General features: G+C 39.7%; 3 non-coding genes and 11 pseudogenes across 3 annotated transcripts; all 14 read right to left on the reverse strand.

The window, feature by feature from the left end:
* Window positions 1–11,264: 11,264 nt before the first annotated feature.
* On the reverse strand, window positions 11,265–11,383 carry LOC120008254 (annotated as a pseudogene).
* Window positions 11,384–11,601: 218 nt separating this feature from the next.
* LOC120008275 lies at window positions 11,602–11,720 on the reverse strand (annotated as a pseudogene).
* A 228-nt stretch (window positions 11,721–11,948) lies between these two features.
* Window positions 11,949–12,067, reverse strand: LOC120008219. The gene has a single exon (XR_005470391.1). It is a non-coding gene; the product is annotated as a 5S ribosomal RNA (ribosomal RNA).
* A 273-nt stretch (window positions 12,068–12,340) lies between these two features.
* Window positions 12,341–12,459, reverse strand: LOC120008251 (annotated as a pseudogene).
* Window positions 12,460–12,687: 228 nt separating this feature from the next.
* LOC120008268 lies at window positions 12,688–12,806 on the reverse strand (annotated as a pseudogene).
* An 827-nt stretch (window positions 12,807–13,633) lies between these two features.
* Window positions 13,634–13,752, reverse strand: LOC120008274 (annotated as a pseudogene).
* Window positions 13,753–13,987: 235 nt separating this feature from the next.
* LOC120008247 lies at window positions 13,988–14,106 on the reverse strand (annotated as a pseudogene).
* A 236-nt stretch (window positions 14,107–14,342) lies between these two features.
* Window positions 14,343–14,461, reverse strand: LOC120008238 (annotated as a pseudogene).
* Window positions 14,462–15,433: 972 nt separating this feature from the next.
* On the reverse strand, window positions 15,434–15,552 carry LOC120008264 (annotated as a pseudogene).
* A 235-nt stretch (window positions 15,553–15,787) lies between these two features.
* LOC120008243 lies at window positions 15,788–15,906 on the reverse strand (annotated as a pseudogene).
* A 234-nt stretch (window positions 15,907–16,140) lies between these two features.
* Window positions 16,141–16,259, reverse strand: LOC120008248 (annotated as a pseudogene).
* A 235-nt stretch (window positions 16,260–16,494) lies between these two features.
* On the reverse strand, window positions 16,495–16,613 carry LOC120008240 (annotated as a pseudogene).
* Window positions 16,614–16,847: 234 nt separating this feature from the next.
* Window positions 16,848–16,966, reverse strand: LOC120008216. The gene has a single exon (XR_005470388.1). It is a non-coding gene; the product is annotated as a 5S ribosomal RNA (ribosomal RNA).
* A 235-nt stretch (window positions 16,967–17,201) lies between these two features.
* LOC120008215 lies at window positions 17,202–17,320 on the reverse strand. The gene has a single exon (XR_005470387.1). It is a non-coding gene; the product is annotated as a 5S ribosomal RNA (ribosomal RNA).
* Window positions 17,321–19,192: the final 1,872 nt, after the last annotated feature.

Below are 19,192 nucleotides of genomic sequence, written 5' to 3' on the forward strand. Positions count from 1 at the left end.
GTATGAAATGACTGTTCCATCTCCCACCATGTGTTGATGGAATTTCTTGGTAAGGTGGAGTACCAAGTAAAAGCAGCTCCTGTCAAAGAGTTTGGAAATAACCTGAGACGAAGGTTGTCAAAGTTATCATAGTTTGCCAATTCACCACATTGCACGGTGAAATGATTGATATGCTCCACGGTGGACAGCCCTTCTTCTCTAGAGAATAAAGTGAAATCAGGTACTCTAAATCCTCTTGGGTAAGGATTCTTCCTATCCACAACAGCTGGATAGGGTTTGTGATATTCTGGCTACCAACCTATCTAAGGCCATGGCCATATAAATCTTGAACTAACTATCTGAGAGTCTCCAGATCAACATGTGGTATTTGAGGTGGAATAATAGGTTGAACCCTACAAGCAGCACCCACCCCTGTAGCGACGTTGCCTCCTGGTCCAGCAGGTTCAGTGGTTCCATATGCAACAGGCTTGAAATTTTGACAATTACTGGATGGAGAGCGCATTGGAGGAGGAGTATACTTGCTGTAACCAACACCAGCCTGGTAGTTTGTTTCTTCTCTGATGGGAATTGCCCCCCGTAGTCATATCTTCAAACTTCTGCTCCAACTTTTTGCTCAACCTGTTTCATGGCATCTTCAATTGTTTGGTTAGAACGTACCTCCAGATTTTTGATGGTTTTGACCAAATGTTCAAACAAAATGGCAGCTTCATCAGATAAGTCAGCTCGTCGTTCAATGAGCTCTTGCTTTTCTTCAGTGCTACCATCATTGGCAGCCTCTTCCACTTCCACCAGTGGGTTTTCCTCCTACAGATTTTCCCCAGCGATTGGTTCTTTTCCTAACAAGCGAGTACGTGATGCCATGGTAGTTTTGAGATTCTTCTTCTCCAGTCCCACTAGGTGTGCCAAAAAAGGTTGTTGTCACCAAAAAGTTGCCCAAGGTGGTGATTTGCAGGTGTGCCAAGGCTTATAGTTTCCTACACTAATTTGAATGAAATGCACCGAATGTAAATAAGACTTCTATCTAGACAACTGAACGAACTATCTTGAGACCTCAATAGCTCTAGGTTCCCCAACTCCATTGAAGTGCGCTTTGTTGAGATTGAAATGAAGAAGAATAAATAGACATCAAGAACAATTTACACAATGATGGTTGGCATTGAAACTTGACAAGGAATAAATACAAGAGAATTTGGAATGAACAACATAATATTTGCTCGAAATTGACAAGAATTTGGAAAGTAATTGGAATGCTAGAATGTTAGGAAGCTTGAAATTTCCTTTGGGCTTGAGTTTTTGTTGTCTGTTTGACCGATTGTTTGTGTGTTGTCCTCTGTCTATCTACCAGCTTTATACTTCCTATCTTGCACAAAATTCTCCCCCCATAAACCATGATCCTACTGCAGTTATCCCCTCATTTGTGCCATTTTCTGTCAGTTAGAAGCCATTACCACCTTATCATATCAGTTTTTCCCTTATTTCTCTCATAAGCTACCACCTGGACCACCTTGTTGTAACTGCCACCACTTCTTCCACTTTTCATGGGCCATTTTCAGCACAACTACACTTGGACAGTTACTCATCAACTGGGCTTTATCTCCTTCTCAATATAATGGGCTCATAGGCTATGATTGACTCAAAGCATGATGGACCGTATGGACTACACTTTGGGCCTTGTACATGGACTAGGCCTAGCCCATAATATTTTTAGTGCCAACACGAGCGATATTGGATTTTTGTACATTTGTATTATTTTTTAAATTTTATTATTTGTGTGAAATTGTAAAATGTAAACTTTGTAATATGGTAGTGGAAAATAGTGGATGTAAAATAGAAAATGCATACATAATATTTTAGGGTGCTAGAAGCATATAGACATTAGGAAATGATTTTGTGAATGGTGATTGCATTAGAATGCATGATTAGGACATTGAATTCTCAGATTATGCCATGATTCCTAGATGTATGTTACGATTGTTTGAGTGTCATGAAAATAAATGCAACGCGTTAGTTGTAGAAATAATCCAAGCCGTCTCACCTTAATAAACACACCAAGATTAAATTATGGAACCCTTATGTTTTGTTTAAATACCAAGGAGCCTTCAAGATATTGGGGTTCCATTGGCATTCATTCAAAACACTTGGATTTCGTGGAACTGGAAAGCAAATATGTTTTTAGGGAATAGGAGAATTTATTTGAGGACTCAAAGATGGGTTTAAAGATATTTGACCCATTCACTGAGCCTTAAATAAATTCTTTCTTTTCTCATGAAAAATATAATTTTAAGTATGGCTTGAATTGAACCTTCATTGATTGTGGGCCTTTTTGGTACATCAACCAATCCCCAAAAATCCCTTTTTCAAAAATATCAAAACCTACTCCAATGTGGGATTTTCCATCAAACCCTATCCAAATAGCCCTTTTTCCAAACTTATCAAAACCCACTCTAAGTGGGATTTTTCATGCAGACCAAGCAGAACAAACATTTTGGCCAAGCCGGGAATGGCCCCAATGATCCCGTGCACACCTTCTTTTTTAAATTATCAAAAGTCAATCCAAGTGGGATTTTATCCAATCTTTGGGCAAGCCCGGAATATCACAATGATCCCGTGCTCACCTTTTTTCAAATTACCAAAACCATTCCAAGTAGATTTTTATTCATTTTTTACCAAGCCGGGAATAGCCGCAGTGATCCCATGCATCTTTTTTTCAAATCATCAAAACCCACTCCAAGTGGGATTTTTATTCATTTTTGGCCAAGCCGGGAATGACCGCAGTGATCCCATGCACCTTTTTTCTCAAAACCACTCCAAGTGGATTTTTCATCACATTCCAATAAAACCCATCAAAATGTTATTTTTAAAATCAAAGCTTGGTCTAAAAATAATGGAACACTTCCACCTATTTGATAATACATGATTTTCCGGTTATATGAAAAACTCATTAAAATAATTGGGACATACAATCATTCCTCAAAAACAAATTAGAGCCAAATAGGAAAACATTCAAAGGTAACCATTTTCGGGAGTTGTGGGGTGCCTAACACTTTCCCCATGCTCAATAGACCCCCTTGCCCATTTTTCTCGTAGACCAGAACGGATGTTCAATTGCATCCTAAAAATCAATTGGAGGCGACTTCATTGTTTTTCATACCGGTTGCTTCAGTTGGTGACTTCATTGGGGATACTTTGTTGTTTTACCAAAGGGGTCGGGCCTTTTTTGTGTTGGTGTTTTCCTATTTTGGCTCATTTGTTTATTTTGGTGTATGGTTTTGTGGAATCTAATGTGCTTGTTCATGATTGTAGGATTTTTGGTTTTCATGAAATTTAAGTATTCGAGTGTTGTCACTATTCACATACACACAAATGATCCATAAAAGCCGGGTCCTACTAGTGATTAGTGAGGGTTGATCTTTTGCTTTTGATGGATTTTGTCCTCACATAAGCAAGGAAAAACACCCTCCTGGATTGACGTCCCTTCAAGATATTGGGGGATGCGTTCCACTTCCAAATATGGGGTGTGAACTAACCTGATCTAGTGGCTTCTCGCATAGCCGCGTTATAGTTGGATATGCCACCCATATGCACATTAGATAACCCTTGGATTTGGTTTGAGACCTTCAGAAGTTTGTAGGAACCTTATTTTGTTTAAGAACAATGGGGGATTCTCCTATGCTTAACTCTACTTATTTCATGTACATTTAAATACCCTGTACCTCTATTCCTCATTTATATGTTTATATGTACTCGATGCATATCTGTATACATACATTCATTGAACCACACATGTACATCTTTTATACACTTGTCATATATATGTTAGCCTAGGTTATGATCATGTACGCTTGATAATTACCCAGACATGTCCATATATACTTGTATACTTGTACATGCCCATATATACTTGTACACTCATACATGTCCATATATACTTGTACACTCGTTAATTGTCCACATATGCCTGTACACTAGTTAATCACCCATACATGTTCATATATACTTGACACATTAGTTAGATTGCATATATATATACACATTCATTAAATCACACATGTTCATATACATCTTTTATACACTTGCCATGTATATGTTAGCCTAAGTTGTACACATATTTCTATATATAGTTGTACACTTGTTAAATTATCTATACATGTCCATATATACTTGCACACTTGTTAATCATCCATACATGTCCATATACCTGTCATGTACATTATTCATTATCTTTGCAAATACAATAAATCAATTGTTTATGTACTATACTTCTTGTCCTTTTTCTAACTTTATACTCATTCTTTTCATACCCTCATGATTCACATAGGCACAGTCATTGGAATTTGGTTTAGTAATATTTTCAAAACATCTTTTAATTGAAATAGGATTTGTACAAATAATAACCACATGCATAAACATTTTTAAATAGAAGAAAATAAATGAGAACTAATGTCGTTGTTTCATACTATACAGAAAAATCATACACATTTAAAAAAAAAGAGGAAAAAATAAATGAGAGTTATGATAGTTTTGTTTATGGAGGGACGTAGAACAAAGTGAAATTTATTGATACTGGGGTAGATTTTGGAAATCTGCCATTTGAAAGCTCGACTAATGTAACTGGGGTAATTTTTACACATTTATGTAATCAGTTCAAATAGTTCCAACTAATAAAGATTGTTGTTATCGAAGAGGATCACAACTTTACTGTTAAGCCCTGCCACGTCCCTCAGGTTTTGAGCTCAATGACTAGACCAGTTTTGAATTGCCAGTCTCTATCAACAGCCTTCAAGAGTAATCTCTATATGCACTATAATCTGTAGTCCAGCTCACGGCCACTGATTGGGTTTTAGTAATGAGGATGTCTTTACTTTACTTTGATAAATTTTCATAGCACGACTTTTGCATGTTCAATATTTCCATGTTTCTGATGATTCTGCTATGCTCATCATAAATAAAAATCTTTGTTTAATATTCTCACATCTATTCACCTTATTTCATCCATCACTTCGAAAATTCCAAATCTCACACATTCCATTTTAACAGGACTGAAATTGATGATAATGAAGAAGATGAACCCTATGAACCAGATTTTTGAGCACCCATTAACAATGTTGAATATGACTTTGACACTGACGATGAATTTGAGATATCGTCAGAAATGTTGAGACATGTTAACCAAGAAGAGAAGATAATCCAGCCGCACAAAGAAATAACTGAGGTTGTTAACTTAGGAACTGAAGATTAGAAAAAGGAGGTTAGGATTGGTGCAGCCTTTGAAGGAGAAGATAGGAAAAGATTGATAGGTTTGCTGCATGAATACCAAGATGTTTTTTGCATGGTCATATCAGGATATGCCAAGACTTGATATGCATATAGTGGTCCATAGATTGCCTTTAAAATTAGATTGCCTGCCATGAAGCAAAAGTTAAGGAGATTGAAGCCGAAGATGCTTTTGAAGATTAGGGATGAAGTAAAAAAGTAGTTTGATGCAGGATTCCTTGCTGTGGTAAAATATCCCGAATGGGTTGCAAATATTATACCAGTCCTGAAAAAAGATGGTAAGGTAAGGATGTGCATGGATTATAGGGATCTTAATCGAGCGAGTCCGAAGGATGAGTTTCCTTTACCCCAAATTGACATATTGGTAGACAACACTGCTAAACATTTCGCGTTCTCCTTCATGGATGGATTCTCATGTTATAATCAGATCAAGATGGCATCGAAAGATCAAGAGAAAACCACTTTCATCACTTTATGGTGTACCTTTTGCTACAAAGTCATCCCATTTGGTCTAAAAAATGCGGGAACTACTTATCAGTGAGCCATGGTCACTCTGTTTCATGATATGATGCATAAAGATATTGAGGTGTATGTGCATGACATGATTGCTAAGTCAAAGGAAGATGAAGATCACATGATTAACCTGGAGAATTTGTTCAAGAGGTTGAGAAGGCACCAGTTGAAGTTGAACGCCTTGAAATGCATATTTGGGGCAACCTTAGTGAAGTGTTGGGTTTATTGTCCGTAGGAGAGGTATTGAAGTGGATCCGGATAAAGTAAAGGGATTATGGAGATGCGGCCTCCTCGAACTGAGAAAGAAGTTAGGGGTTTCTTAGGGAGATTCAATTATATTGCTAGGTTTATTTCATAGTTGACAACTACATGTGAGCCAATTTTTAAGTTACTTCAGAAGAATAACCCGTCAAAATGGAATGAAGAGTGTCAAGATGCTTTTGAGAAGATCAAACAGTATTTACAAAATCTATCAGTCTTGATGCCTCCGATTGCAGGGAAGCTGTTTATCCTCTACTTGACTGTATCAGACAATTCGATGGGGTGTATGCAAGGACAACATGATTTATCTAGGAGGATAGAATATGCGATCTATAACTTGAGCAAGAAATTCACAAGTTGTGAGACAAACCATAGGCTCAGGCAGTACATGTTGTATCACACTACTTGGTTGATCTCGAGGATGGACCCGATCAAGTATATCTTTGAAAAACCATCTCTTTCGGGGAGGATTGCAAAATGGCATATGCTATTGTCAGAGTATGATATTTTGTATGTTACCCATAAGACGGTGAAAGGGAAGTGCAATAGCGGACTATTTAGAAGAATAGGCAATTGATGACTTTTAGCCTATAAATCCAGGATTCTCAGATGGAGAAATCTTGTCCTTAGAGATGGAGAGTCAGAAGGATCCAGATAGATGGGTCATGTTGTTTGATGGTGCCTCTAATGTCATTAGTAGTGGGATTGGGGTTGTGCTTATTTCTCCAGAGGGCAAAGTTACCCCGTTTACTGCTAAGCTTTATTTCGATTGTACTAACAAATGTGTCTGAGTATGAGGCCTGCGCCGTGGGAATTCAAGCTGCTTTTGATGTTGGGATTAAGAAGCTTCAGGTTTATGGTGACTCTCAATTGGTGATCAGGCAGTTGAGTGACGAATGGGAAACTAGGGATGCCAAGTTAGTCCCGTACCATCAGCATATCAAAGAGTTAATCAAGTTTTTTGACTGTGTATTCCAAGAGAAGAAAACCAGATGGCAGATGCTTTGGCCATTCTGGCAGCCATGGTTGATCTGGACCCTCACAGAGAAGTGGAGGTTATCAAGATTGAGAAGCATGAAATTCAGGCACATTATTTGAATATAATAGTAGAACCTGATGGTAAACCCTAGTATTATGATGTGAAGCAGTATTTGGAGAAAGGAGAATACCCTCTAGAGTTCTCAGATAATGACAAACGCACCATCCGAAGGCTCTCAAGTTCCTTTTTCTTTGATAAAAATGTGTTATATAAGAGAAGCTCGGGATTTGTACTCTTTAGATGCGTGGACACAGAAGGAGCCAAACAGATTATGGAAGAGATTCATGAAGGAATATGTGGTACTCATTCAAGTGGATATTCAATGGCAAGGAAGATATTACGGGTAGGCTACTATTGGCTTACCATGGAAAGAGACTGTATTAATTATGTGATCAGATGCCATAAGTGCCAGATTTATGCTGATAAGACTCATGTTCTAGTGAACCCTCTGCATGTATTAGCAGCCCCATGACCATTTTTGATGTGGGGTATAGATGTTATTGGCCCTATTGAGCCCAAGGCTTCTAACGGACACCGCTTCATTCTGGTTGCAATTGATTATTTTACGAAGTGGGTGGAAGCAAATTCTTATGCCAATGTGACAAGTAGTGTCATCGTTAGATTTTTGAGAAAAGATATTGTATGCCTTTTGGGGTTCCTGAAAGCATCATTACTGACAATGACACGAATTTCAATAGCAAGATGGTGAATGATTTCTGTGAGCAGTTCAAGATCAAGCATCATAATTCATCTCCTTACCGTCCCAAGATGAACGGGGCTTTTGAGGCGACCAACAAAAATATCATGATTCAGAAGATGACGGAGAATTACAAAGACTGGCATGAAAAACTTCCTTTTGCTTTATACGGGTACTGGACTTTTGTGCGTACATCCACTGTTGAAAGTTCTTTCGCTTTAGTATACGGGTCGGAGGCGATTTTTCCCATTGAAGTAGAAATTCGCTTGCTAAGAGTGGTGGTGGAGGCCAACTTGGAAGAGACTGAGTGGGTCCGAACTTGGTACAGACTTCTAAATTTTATTGAGGAGAGAAGATTGGGAGCACTTTGTAGAGGACAACTTTATCAAAGAAGAATGATAAGAGCACATCACATGAAAGTACGTCCTCGCTGTTTCAGAGTGGGGATTTAGTACTAAAGATGATTCAACCACCTCAAAAAGATCACCGTGGAAAATGGACTCCTACCTATGAGGGACCGTATGTGGTGGAGAAAGCATTCTCTGGGGGAGCAGTAATTTTGACAATAATTGATGATGATGATTTGCCTCACCCAATAAATGTCGATGTTCTCAGGCGGTATTATACGTAAAAAAAAAAGAAAAAAATCCCGCTAGAATAAAAACCCGAAAGGGCGTTCTAGGCAAAAATTAAGGACAAAAATTTTAAAAAAATCCCGCTAGAGTGAAAACCCGAAAGGGCGCTCTAGACAAAAATTAGGGACAAGGAAAAATCATAGAAGTGAAAACCCTCATGGGCGCCTCAATTGTGGTTGCAAGTTTAGGTTTCGGATTGTTTGAAGAACGATGGTTGGGACATGTGTCCGTTGAATTAGTGAGTTGGTGTCTGAATTGGTTGTTAACTTGTCTCACATTGACATAGTTGGGAGTGCAGAATCGGCTTCACAGCTGTTAGGTTGGAGGACAATCAATTAGACACACACCCAAAACTGGGGCAGTTTTTGGTGTGCTCTTTATGCTATTAGTTCGCTAAACAGAGGGAGAAGTTCATTGACAGGAATGGAGGGTCCAGAGATAATCTCGTACAAGTCAAATTTGATCATTGGTAATTGGGTGCATACCAAAACTGGGGCAGTGTTGGTGTAATCTTTGAATTATCACATATTTCATCTTGGAGAAGCTCAGTTTGTCCTTCCTTTCTTTGACTTCTCTACATTCTTGTCTAAAGGATTTTTGATGGTCACCCACCCTTTTCAATAAAATATTGTGAGGATATTCATTTCTTCGATTTTGTCACTTGTGATCACCTTTTCCATATTCCAATTCAATTCTCATTCCATATTCCAAAAAGTTCATTATTTGCATTCAATAATTGGCATGCATGGCGTACTATTCAATTTGTCACTAATAAAGTTTTGATAGGAAATATGAAGAGTGCATTAGGACATTACTTTTGATAGGAATTTGATTGGATTTTGGCATCCTATGTGTACAAGATCTGAATGAAGAAACTGTAGCCGAGATAAACATTAGCAGGAAAGGGAGAATAGCATTCATAAGACGTACACGACAAAATGAATAATGAAAATCTAGGTGAACTGACATGCTTGAATTCAGAAATGGTCGCATGTACAAATTTCAAAAAAAAATTTGATTATGGAAATAAGCAAGGAAAAGGAAAAGAGATAGCTCCAGAGTTTGTTTTCGGAACGAGTGAATGCCTTTACAAATCAGAATAGAGAGGATGCATTGAAAATCCAGAGTCAAAAAGTCAAACCCTACAAGGAAGTAGATTTGGTCTAGCAATTTGCAATTGTACGTGTGCTTCAGGATTATAAGCCTTAAGAGAACATGCATCATTCATTAATGAGACATTCATATTTGAACAAAATAGATCATTGTATACATCATTGATGCATGTTGTTTGTCCTTTGTGTATTATGGCAGGTTTATATAAAAGGTAGAACTTGGACGGACTCATTCTCCTAAAATTAGAGGCGCGTCACTTGCTCAAAACATCTTTTTGCTAAGGTGAGATTACAAAAACTCCCAAAAATCTTTTGCAAAGAATCTTTTTCTCAAACAAAAATCATATTTCCGCCAAGCAGGAAATGGCTACAGCGATCCCGAGCATAGATTTTAGCCAAGCCGGGAATGGTTACAGTGATCCTGAGCACAGATTTTAGCCAAGTCGGGAATGATTGTAGTGATCCCAATCACAGACTTCAGCCAAGCCGGGAATGAATATAGTGATCCCGATCACAGATTTCAGCCAAGCTGGGAATGACTATAGTGATCCCGAGCACATATTTCAACCAAGTCGGGAATGGCTCCAAAAGATCTCAAGCACCATCAGCCAAGCCGGGAATGGCTACAATGATCCCGAGCACAGATTTCAGCCAAGCTGGGAATGGCTATAGTGATCCCGAGCACATATTTTAGCTAAGCTGGGAATGGCTCCGAATGATCCCGAGTACTATAGCCAAGCCGGGAATGACTCCAAATGATCCCGAGCACCATCAGCCAAGCCAAGAATGGCTACAGTAATCTCGAGCATAGATTTCAGCCAAGCCAAAAATGTCTACAGTGATCCCGAGCACAGATTTCAGCCAAGCTGGGAATGGCAACAGTGATCTCCACCATAGATTTTAGGCAAGTAGAGAATGGCTATAGTTATCCTGAGCACTATTTTAGGCAAGCCGGGAATGGGTTCAGTGATCCCGAGCATTTTTTCACCCAAGTCGGGAATGGCTACAGTGATCCTGAGCACATTTCCTCATCCTTCCAGTACGAAACTCAGCTAACTACACCTTTGTCAGCCTTTTATTTCATAAAAGACATACAAAGGGTTGTAGCTGTAGTAATCGGTTTTTGTCCGGTCTAAAAATAATTAATAAAAGCAAAAATATACAAAAATGCAAAAATTCTAAATTCTAAAGCCCGTTTCTTAGGCCCACAGGCTTACAAAAATCCAAAGCCTGTTACTTGTTCCCACAAGCCCACAAATATTCAAAAGCCCATATTTATTGGATCCATAAGCCCATAGGGATCCATAATTCATTTCTTGGACCCAAAACCCATAAAAACTCAAATCTTAGCCCAATGCAACCCACAAAACATATATAAAAAATAAAAGAACTAAAAGTAATAATGAATAAGAAACCTTAAGAGGGAAAAGGTGGTACCTTTATTAGGGTTTTGCAAAATAAAGGAAAAGACAAAAAAGGTTAGTCTTGAGGGTTTTAAAAAAGAGAGAAAAATAGGGTTTAAGGGGCATTTTCGGGATTTAAAAGGAAAATACAAGCTAAAGAAGAAAACGGGGAGTTCCCTTTTTTCTCGAGAAAATATTTATTTCACGTGTCTTTTCGAGAACTATGCGCTTACAAACTACACAATGTCCACCCACAAAAAAATACGCAAGTTGGAGGAGGAGAAGAATATGAGAGAACGAAGTGACGATTGAGGAAAAAAAAAGGTGGGAGGGGTGCAACACGAGGAATTCCCAGGAGGTCACCCATCCTAGTACTATTCTCCCCCAAGCACGATTAACTTCAGAGTTATGATGGGATCCGGTGCAGTACTGTTGGTATGATTGCCCCCGAAAATGGTTGTCAACGTTTATGTATAGAAACTCTTTCTTCCGCAGAAGCTTGCACGCGCGCTGCGTTCTTTTGCACTATCCCTTTTTTCTCAAGAAAATAGTTATTTCGCTTGTCTTTTCAAGAACTATGCGCTTTCAAACTATACAATGTCCACCCACAAAAAAAATACGCAAGTTGGAGGAGGATAAGAATATGAGAGAACGAAGTGAGATGGGAGGGGTGCAACACAAGGACTTCCCAGGATGTCACCCATCCTAGTACTACTCTCACCCAAGCACGTTTAACTTCAAGGTTATGACGGAATCCGATGCATTAGTGCCTGTATGATTGCACCTGAAATTGTTTCGCAACGTTTATGTTTATAAACTCTTCCTTCCACACAATCTTGCACGCGCACTGCGTTCATTTCCGCTATCCCTTTTTTCTCGAGAAAATATGTATTTCGCGTGTCTTTTCGAGAACAATACGCCTACACAATGTCCACCCACAAAAAAAATATGCAAGTTGGAGGAGGAGTAGAATATGAGAGAACAAAGTGACGATCGAGGAAAAAAAAGGTGGGAGGGGTGCAACATGAGGACTTCCGAGGAGGTCACCCATCCTAGTACAACTCTAATCCAAGCACGTTTAACTTCGGAGTTATGATGGGATCCGGTGCATTAGTGCTAGTATGATCGCACCCGAAAGCGTTTCTCAACGTTTATGTATATAGACTCTTCCTTCCGCACAAGCTTACACCCGCGCTGCGTTCCTTTCCGCTATCCATTTTTTCTCGAGAAAATTTTACTTCCCGCGTCTTTTCGAGAACTATGCGCTTGCAAACTACATAATGTCCACCCAAAAAAAATATGCGCTTGCAAACTAGATAATGCCCACCCATAAAAAAAATACGCAAGTTGGAGGAGGAGAAGAATATGAAAGAACGAACTGACGATCGATGAAAAAAAAGGTGGGAGGGGTGCAACACGAGGACTTCCCAGGAGGTCACCCATCCTAGTACTAGTCTTCACTAAGCATGATTAACTTCGGAGTTCTGATGGGATCCGGTGCATTAGTGTTGGTAAAATCGCACTCGAAATTGTTTCTCAACGTTTATGTATATAAACTCTTCATTCCGCACAAGCTTGCACGCGTGCTGCGTTCCTTTCCGTTATCCCTTTTTTCTCAAGAAAATATTTACTTCGCTTGTTTTTTTGTGAACAATAAGCCTACACAATGTCCACCAACAAAAAAAATACGCAAGTTGGAGGAGGAGAAGAATATGAGAGAGCGAAGTGACAATCGGGGAAGAAAAAGGTGGGAGGGGTGCAACACGAGGACTTCCCAGGATGTCACCCATCCCAGTACTACTCTTGCCAAAACACATTTAACTTCAGAGTTATGATGGGATCCGATGCATTAGCACTGGTATGATCGCACTCGAAATTGTTTCGCAAAGCTTATGTATATAGACTCTTCCTTCCGCACAATCTTGCACGAGTGCTGTGTTCATTTCCGCTATCCCTTTTTGTCGAGAAAATATTTATTTCCCGTGTCTTTTCGAGAACAATGCGCCTACACAATGTCCACCCACAAAAAAATACACAAGTTGGAGGAGGAGAAGAATATGAGAGAACGAAGTGACGATCGAGGAAAAAAAGGTGGGAGGGGTGCTGATATGATCGCCCTCAAAACTGTTTCGCAACGTTCATGTATATAAACTCTTCCTTCCGCACAATATTGCACGCGCGCTGCGTGCATTTCCGCTATCCCTTTTTCTCGAGGAAATATTTATTTCGTGTGTTTAATCGAGAACAATGCACCTACACAATGTCCACCCACAAAAAAAAATGCGCAAGTTAGAGGAGGAGAAAAATATGAGAGAATAAAGTGACGATCGAGGAAAAGAAAGATGGGAGGGGCGAACACGAGGACTTTTCAGAAGGTCTCCCATCCTAGTGCTCCTCTCGCCCAAGCATGTTTAACTTCGGAGTTACGATGGGATCTTGTGCTTTAGTGTTGTATGATCGCAACCGAAATTGTTTCTCAACGTTTAAGTATATAAACTCTTCCTTCAGCACAAGCTTGCACGCTCGCTGAGCGCCTTTCTGATATCCTTTTTCCTCAAGAAAATATTTATTTCACGTGTCTTTTTGAGAACTGTGCGCTTGCAAACAACACAATGTTCACCCACAAAAAAAATACGTAAGTTGGAGGAGGCTAAGAATATGAGAGAACGGAAAGATGATCGAGGAAAAAAAAGGTTGGAGGGGTGCAATACGAGGACTTTCAAGGAGGTCACCCATCCTAGTACAACTCTCGCCCAAGCACGTATAACTTTGGAGTTATGATAGGAGCCGGTGCATTAGTGTTGGTACGATCGCACCCGAAAGTGTTTCTTAACGTTTATGTATATAAACACTTCCTTCCGTAAAAGCTTGCACGCGCGCTGCATGCTTTTCCGCTATCCTCTTTTTCTCGAGAAAATATCTATTTCGCGTATCTTTTCTAGAACTATGCGCTTGCAAACTACACAATCTCCATCCACAAAAAAAATACGTGAGTTGGAGGAGGAGAAGAATATGAGAGTACGAGGTGATGATCGTGGAAAAAAAAGGTGAGAGGGGTGCAACACGACGACATCCTAGGAAGTCACCCATCCTAGTACTACTCTTGCCCAAACACGTTTAACTTCGGAGTTCTGATGGGATCCGGTGCATTAGTGCTGGTAAAATCGCAGTCGAAATTGTTTCTCAACGTTTATGTGTACAAACTCTTACTTCCGCAAAAGGTTGCATGCGCACTGCGTTAGTTTCCGCTATCAATTTTTTCTCGACAAAATATTTACTTTGTGTGTTTCTTCGAGAACTATGCGCTTGCAAACTACACAATGTCCACCTACGAAAAACAATACACAAGTTGGAGGAGGAGAAAAATATGAGAGAACGAAGTGACGATTGAGGAAGAAAAAGGTGGGAGGGGTGCAACACGAGGACTTCCAAAGAGGTCACCCATCCTACTACTACTCTCCCCCAAGCACGTTTAACTTCGGAGTTCTGATGGGATTCGATGCATTAGTGTTGGTATGATAGCACCCGAAATTGTTTGTCAAGGTTTATGTATATAAACTCTTCTTTCCGCACAAGCTTGCACACACGCTTAGCGCTCGGCATCGGGCCAGGCCGGACCAGGCTGGGCCAGAAATATGAGGCCCGGGCCCTATTTTGAGGATCGGGCTTCGGGTTGGGCCCGTGCATGGGTTGGGCTCGGCTCTCAAAATGAGGACTAGGCCCGGCATGGGCCGGGCCGGGCCTTGGGTCGGGCCCGAATTTTTTACTATGTAATATTTATATATGTATTATTTGAGGAAAATATATTATATATATGCATGTGTAATATATACATATTATGTATATATATATACACATAAATTGCAATAATATATATATATACTCACACATATATATTATATATTATATATATACGTATATATTATATTTACATATACATATATATATATATATATATATATATATATATATATATATATATATATATATATATGTATGTATATGTATATGTATATATATATACATGCAGACAATGCATGCACTGTCTCTGTGTGTGTCCGTATATATATATGTTATATATAGTATAGGTAAATATATACATATTATATATATATATATATATATAAATAAATAATGTCGGGCTTGGGTCTTGCTCGGGCTCGGGCTCGGGCCGGTCCAAAATTGGCATGAGGTGTCAAGCTTCTGGTCGGGCCCGACCCCAAAAAAAGAGCCCAGGCCCGCCCAAGTGGTCGGGCCGGGCTGGGCTTTGAACTGCGGGCCCGGTCCAGGCTTAGGCCCGCGTGCCAAATGGCGATCCCTACACGGGCTGCGTTCCTTTTCACGATCCCTTTTTTTCTCGAGAAAATATTTATTTTGCGTGTCTTTTCAAGAACTATGCGTTTGCAAACTACACAATGTCCACCCAAAAAAAAAAGCAAGTTGGAGGGGGAGAAGAATATGAGAGAACTAAGTGACGATCGAGGAAAAAAAAGGTGGGAGGGGTGCAACACGAGGTGTTCCCAAGAGGTTACCCAACCTAGTACTTTTCTCGCCCAAGCACGTTTAACTTCGAAGTATTGATGGGATCCAATGCATTAGGACTGGTATGATTGCACGGGAAATTTTTTCTCTACGTTTATGTATATAAACTCTTCATTCAGCACAAGCTCGCACGCACGCTGCGTTCCTTTCCACTATCCCTTTTTCCTCGAGAAAATATTTATTTCGCGTGTCTTTTCAAGAACTATTAGCTTGCAAACTACATAATGTTCACCCACAAAAAAAATATGCAAGTTGGAGGAGGAGAAGAATATGAGAGAACGAAGTGACGATCGAGGAAAAAAAAGGTGGGAGGGGTGCAACACGAGGACTTCCCAGGAGGTCACCCATTCTAGTACTACTCTCCCCGAAGCACGATTAACTATGGAGTTTTGATGGGATCCGGTGCAGTAGTGTTGGTATGATCGCACCCGAAAATGTTTGTCAACGTTTATGTATAGAAACTCTTTCTTCCGCAAAAGCTTGCACGAGCGCTGCATTCCTTTCCGCTATCCCTTTTTCCGTGAGGAAATATTTATTTCGCGTGTCTTTTCGTGAACTATCCACTTGCAAACTACACAATGTCCACCCACAAAAAAAAAGCCAAGTTGGATTGGGAGAACAATATGAGAGAACTAAGTGACGATCGAGGAAAAAATAGGTAGGAGGGGTGCAACACAGGGACTTACCAAGAGGTCACCCATCCTAGTACTACTCTCGTACAAGCACGTTTAACTTCGGAGTTCTGATGGGATTCGGTGCAGTAGTGTTGGTATGATGGCACCCGAAATTGTTTGTCAACGTTTATGTATAGAAAGTCTTTCTTTCGCACAAGTTTGCACGCACGCTGCGTTCCTTTTCGCTATCCCTTTTTTCTCTAGAAAATATTTATTTCACTTGTGTTTTTGAGAACTATACGCTTGCAAACTACACAATGTCCACCCACAAAAAAAATACGCAAGTTGGAGGAGTAGAAGAATATCAGAGAACGAAGTGACGATTGAGGAAAAAAAAGGTTGGAGGGTAGCAACACGAGGACTTCCCGGGAGGTCACCCATCCTAGAACTACTCTCGCCCAAACACGCTTAACTTCATAGTTCTGATGGGATCCTGTGCTTTAGTGTTGGTATGATCGAGCCCGAAATTGTTTCTCAACGTTTGTGTATATAAACTCTTCCTTCAGCACAAGCCTTCACGAGCACTGCCTTCCTTTCCGCTATCTCTTTTTTCTAGAGACAATATTTATTTCACGTGTCTTTTTGAGAACTATGCGCTTGCAAACTACACAATGTCCATCCGTAAAAAAAATATGCAAGTTGGAGGAGGAGAAGAATATGAGAGAATGAAGTGATGATCGAGGAAAAAAAGGTGGGAGGGGTGCAACACGAGTACTACACAAGAGGTCACCCATCCTAGTACTACTCTCGCCCAAGCACGTATAACTTCAGAGTTCTGATGGGATCCGGTGCATTAGCACTGGTATGATCGCACTCGAAATTGTTTCTCAACGTTTATGTATATAAACTCTTCCTTCCGCACATGCTTGCACGCGCATTGGTGTCTTTCCGCTATCCCTTTTTTCTCGAGAAAATATTTATTTCACGTGTCTTTTCGAGAACTATACGCTTGCAAACTACACAATGTTCACCCACAAAACAAAATACACATGTTGTAGGAGGAGAAGAATATGAGAGAACGAAAAGACGATCGAGGGAAAAAAATGTGGGAGGGGTGCAACACGAGGACTTCCGAAGAGGTCACCCATCCTAGTACAACTCTCGCCCAAACACTTTTAACTTCGGAGTTATGATGGGATCCGGTGCATTAGTGCTGGTATGATCAGACCCGAATGTATTTATTATCGTTTATCTATATAAACTCTTCCTTCCGCACAACTTCCACGCGCGCTGCGTTTGTAATACCCCGACCCGAAAATATCTAAGATTGACTAAATTTTAAAAATAAAAAAAATAAAAAAATAAATAATTATAAAAGAAATGGTTAGTTTAAGTATAAGGGAAAAACTGTAAATCTAAAAATTTAGAGGACACATTAGTCATTTATAAAAAAGAAAAAAAATGATGACAGAATCGGCTCCTCCCCCATCTCTCTTTTTCTTTCTTCTTCTTTTCTTCCTTCTTGTTTCTTTTTTCGTTGCTCTCACTTCTTTCCATTCTCCTCCACGGACCAGCAGCTATCACCTCCCACCAGCCATTTTTTCGGTCAGTTTTGGTCGCTGGCCAACCATCTTTTTCGGCCAACATTCATGCAAGCCTTTAGTTCACTCATTTAGCTCCAAATCAAGGTATTTAAGTCAAACTTGTTCTCCTTTCCTTAGTTGCTGCAAATTGGGTTTTGACACATTAAAATCTTGTTATTTAGGTACAATTGAAGGAGCCTACACTTGGGTAAGATCTCTACAACTTTGTATTTGAATTTTGGGGTTAGATTTGGAGAAGATTAATCTTAGGGTTTTACGGGTTTTGTAGATTTGGGGGAAATCGTTAAATTAGATGAAATTAATGATTTAATAGTTGATTTAGACCTGTTTATAGTTGCATTTCTAGATTCTATTGTTGATTGGAGTAGCAAGCTTGGGTAGGTGAAGTTCAAGAACTTGAAAAGTTTTGGGTAAGAGAAAGTAATGGTTTCTTGATTTATTGGGTTAATTTGTGTTAGATATGTGAAATTAAAGTTGTTTATATATTGATTGAAGGATGGGCTTACCGAATAATAAGTTGATTGAGGCCGGAGAATTCAAGGTTGAGTATTGGTTTACATAGCTAATTTTTAGGAGTGCGAGGTAGGGAAATTCCACCCTTTGCTATTCTCTTTGAATATGTCTTCCTATTAAGAACGTTTATCTTTTCTCTTTGTTCATTATGATTCCATTCTCGCCTTAATTGCACCTAAGGGAGCGCAATCCCACTTTGTGATTTCTTCGTTGTATGACTTGAGTTATATTGCATATCCTACTTGTTCAATCTTCCATTGAGCATGAATAATTCTTGAACATGCATCATGTAGTAGTATATATATGTAGGTTGTATGTATATCCTATTGCATCACCATGTTGGACATGCATTGTAGTTGTATGGTAAATATTGGGTATGGACCCGTATATCTCCTAGGTTTGATTGATGTGAAATGTGGAATGCCGATGGGCCGTTCAGGGTTCTCATGAGTACGGGAATGCCGATGGGTCGACTCAGGATTCCATATGTTTTAGAAGCACCACGTGATGATGCCGTTGGGCTGTTCAGGGTCCCGATATGTATAGGGATGCTGGTGGGTCAAGTTAGGATCTCGTATGGTGAGGTTATCTACTTGTGTTTGGTGTACATGAAGTTAGCTATCATATTGTTGCATTTGTGTCTTCCTTTAATATTTCAGCCTTATATTATTCACTTACTCTTTATTATTCCCTACTGCGCCTTTCGTTCACCCTTTTCTTTTCATGATTCCCTTCTCGCAGGTGAGTCTAGTTCTAGTACCAGGGTTATGGATCAGGAGGAGCGTGTGTAACATGGATAGACTCCTAGAGAGTAATAGGACTAGATGATTCTAAAAATTTGACTATGTTTTTAGTATTTTGTCGTATCCATTTTCTTGGTTGAGACATGTTGTGTGATACCCTAATTCGATGGTGGGATGGACGGTTGGGAGGGCGCTCCATGTGATCAGTACTCCCCAACCGGGTTTGTGGACTTTGTGTCATG

This window comes from Tripterygium wilfordii, chromosome 10 (genome assembly GCF_013401445.1).
Source record: "Tripterygium wilfordii isolate XIE 37 chromosome 10, ASM1340144v1, whole genome shotgun sequence".
NCBI lineage: Eukaryota > Viridiplantae > Streptophyta > Magnoliopsida > Celastrales > Celastraceae > Tripterygium > Tripterygium wilfordii.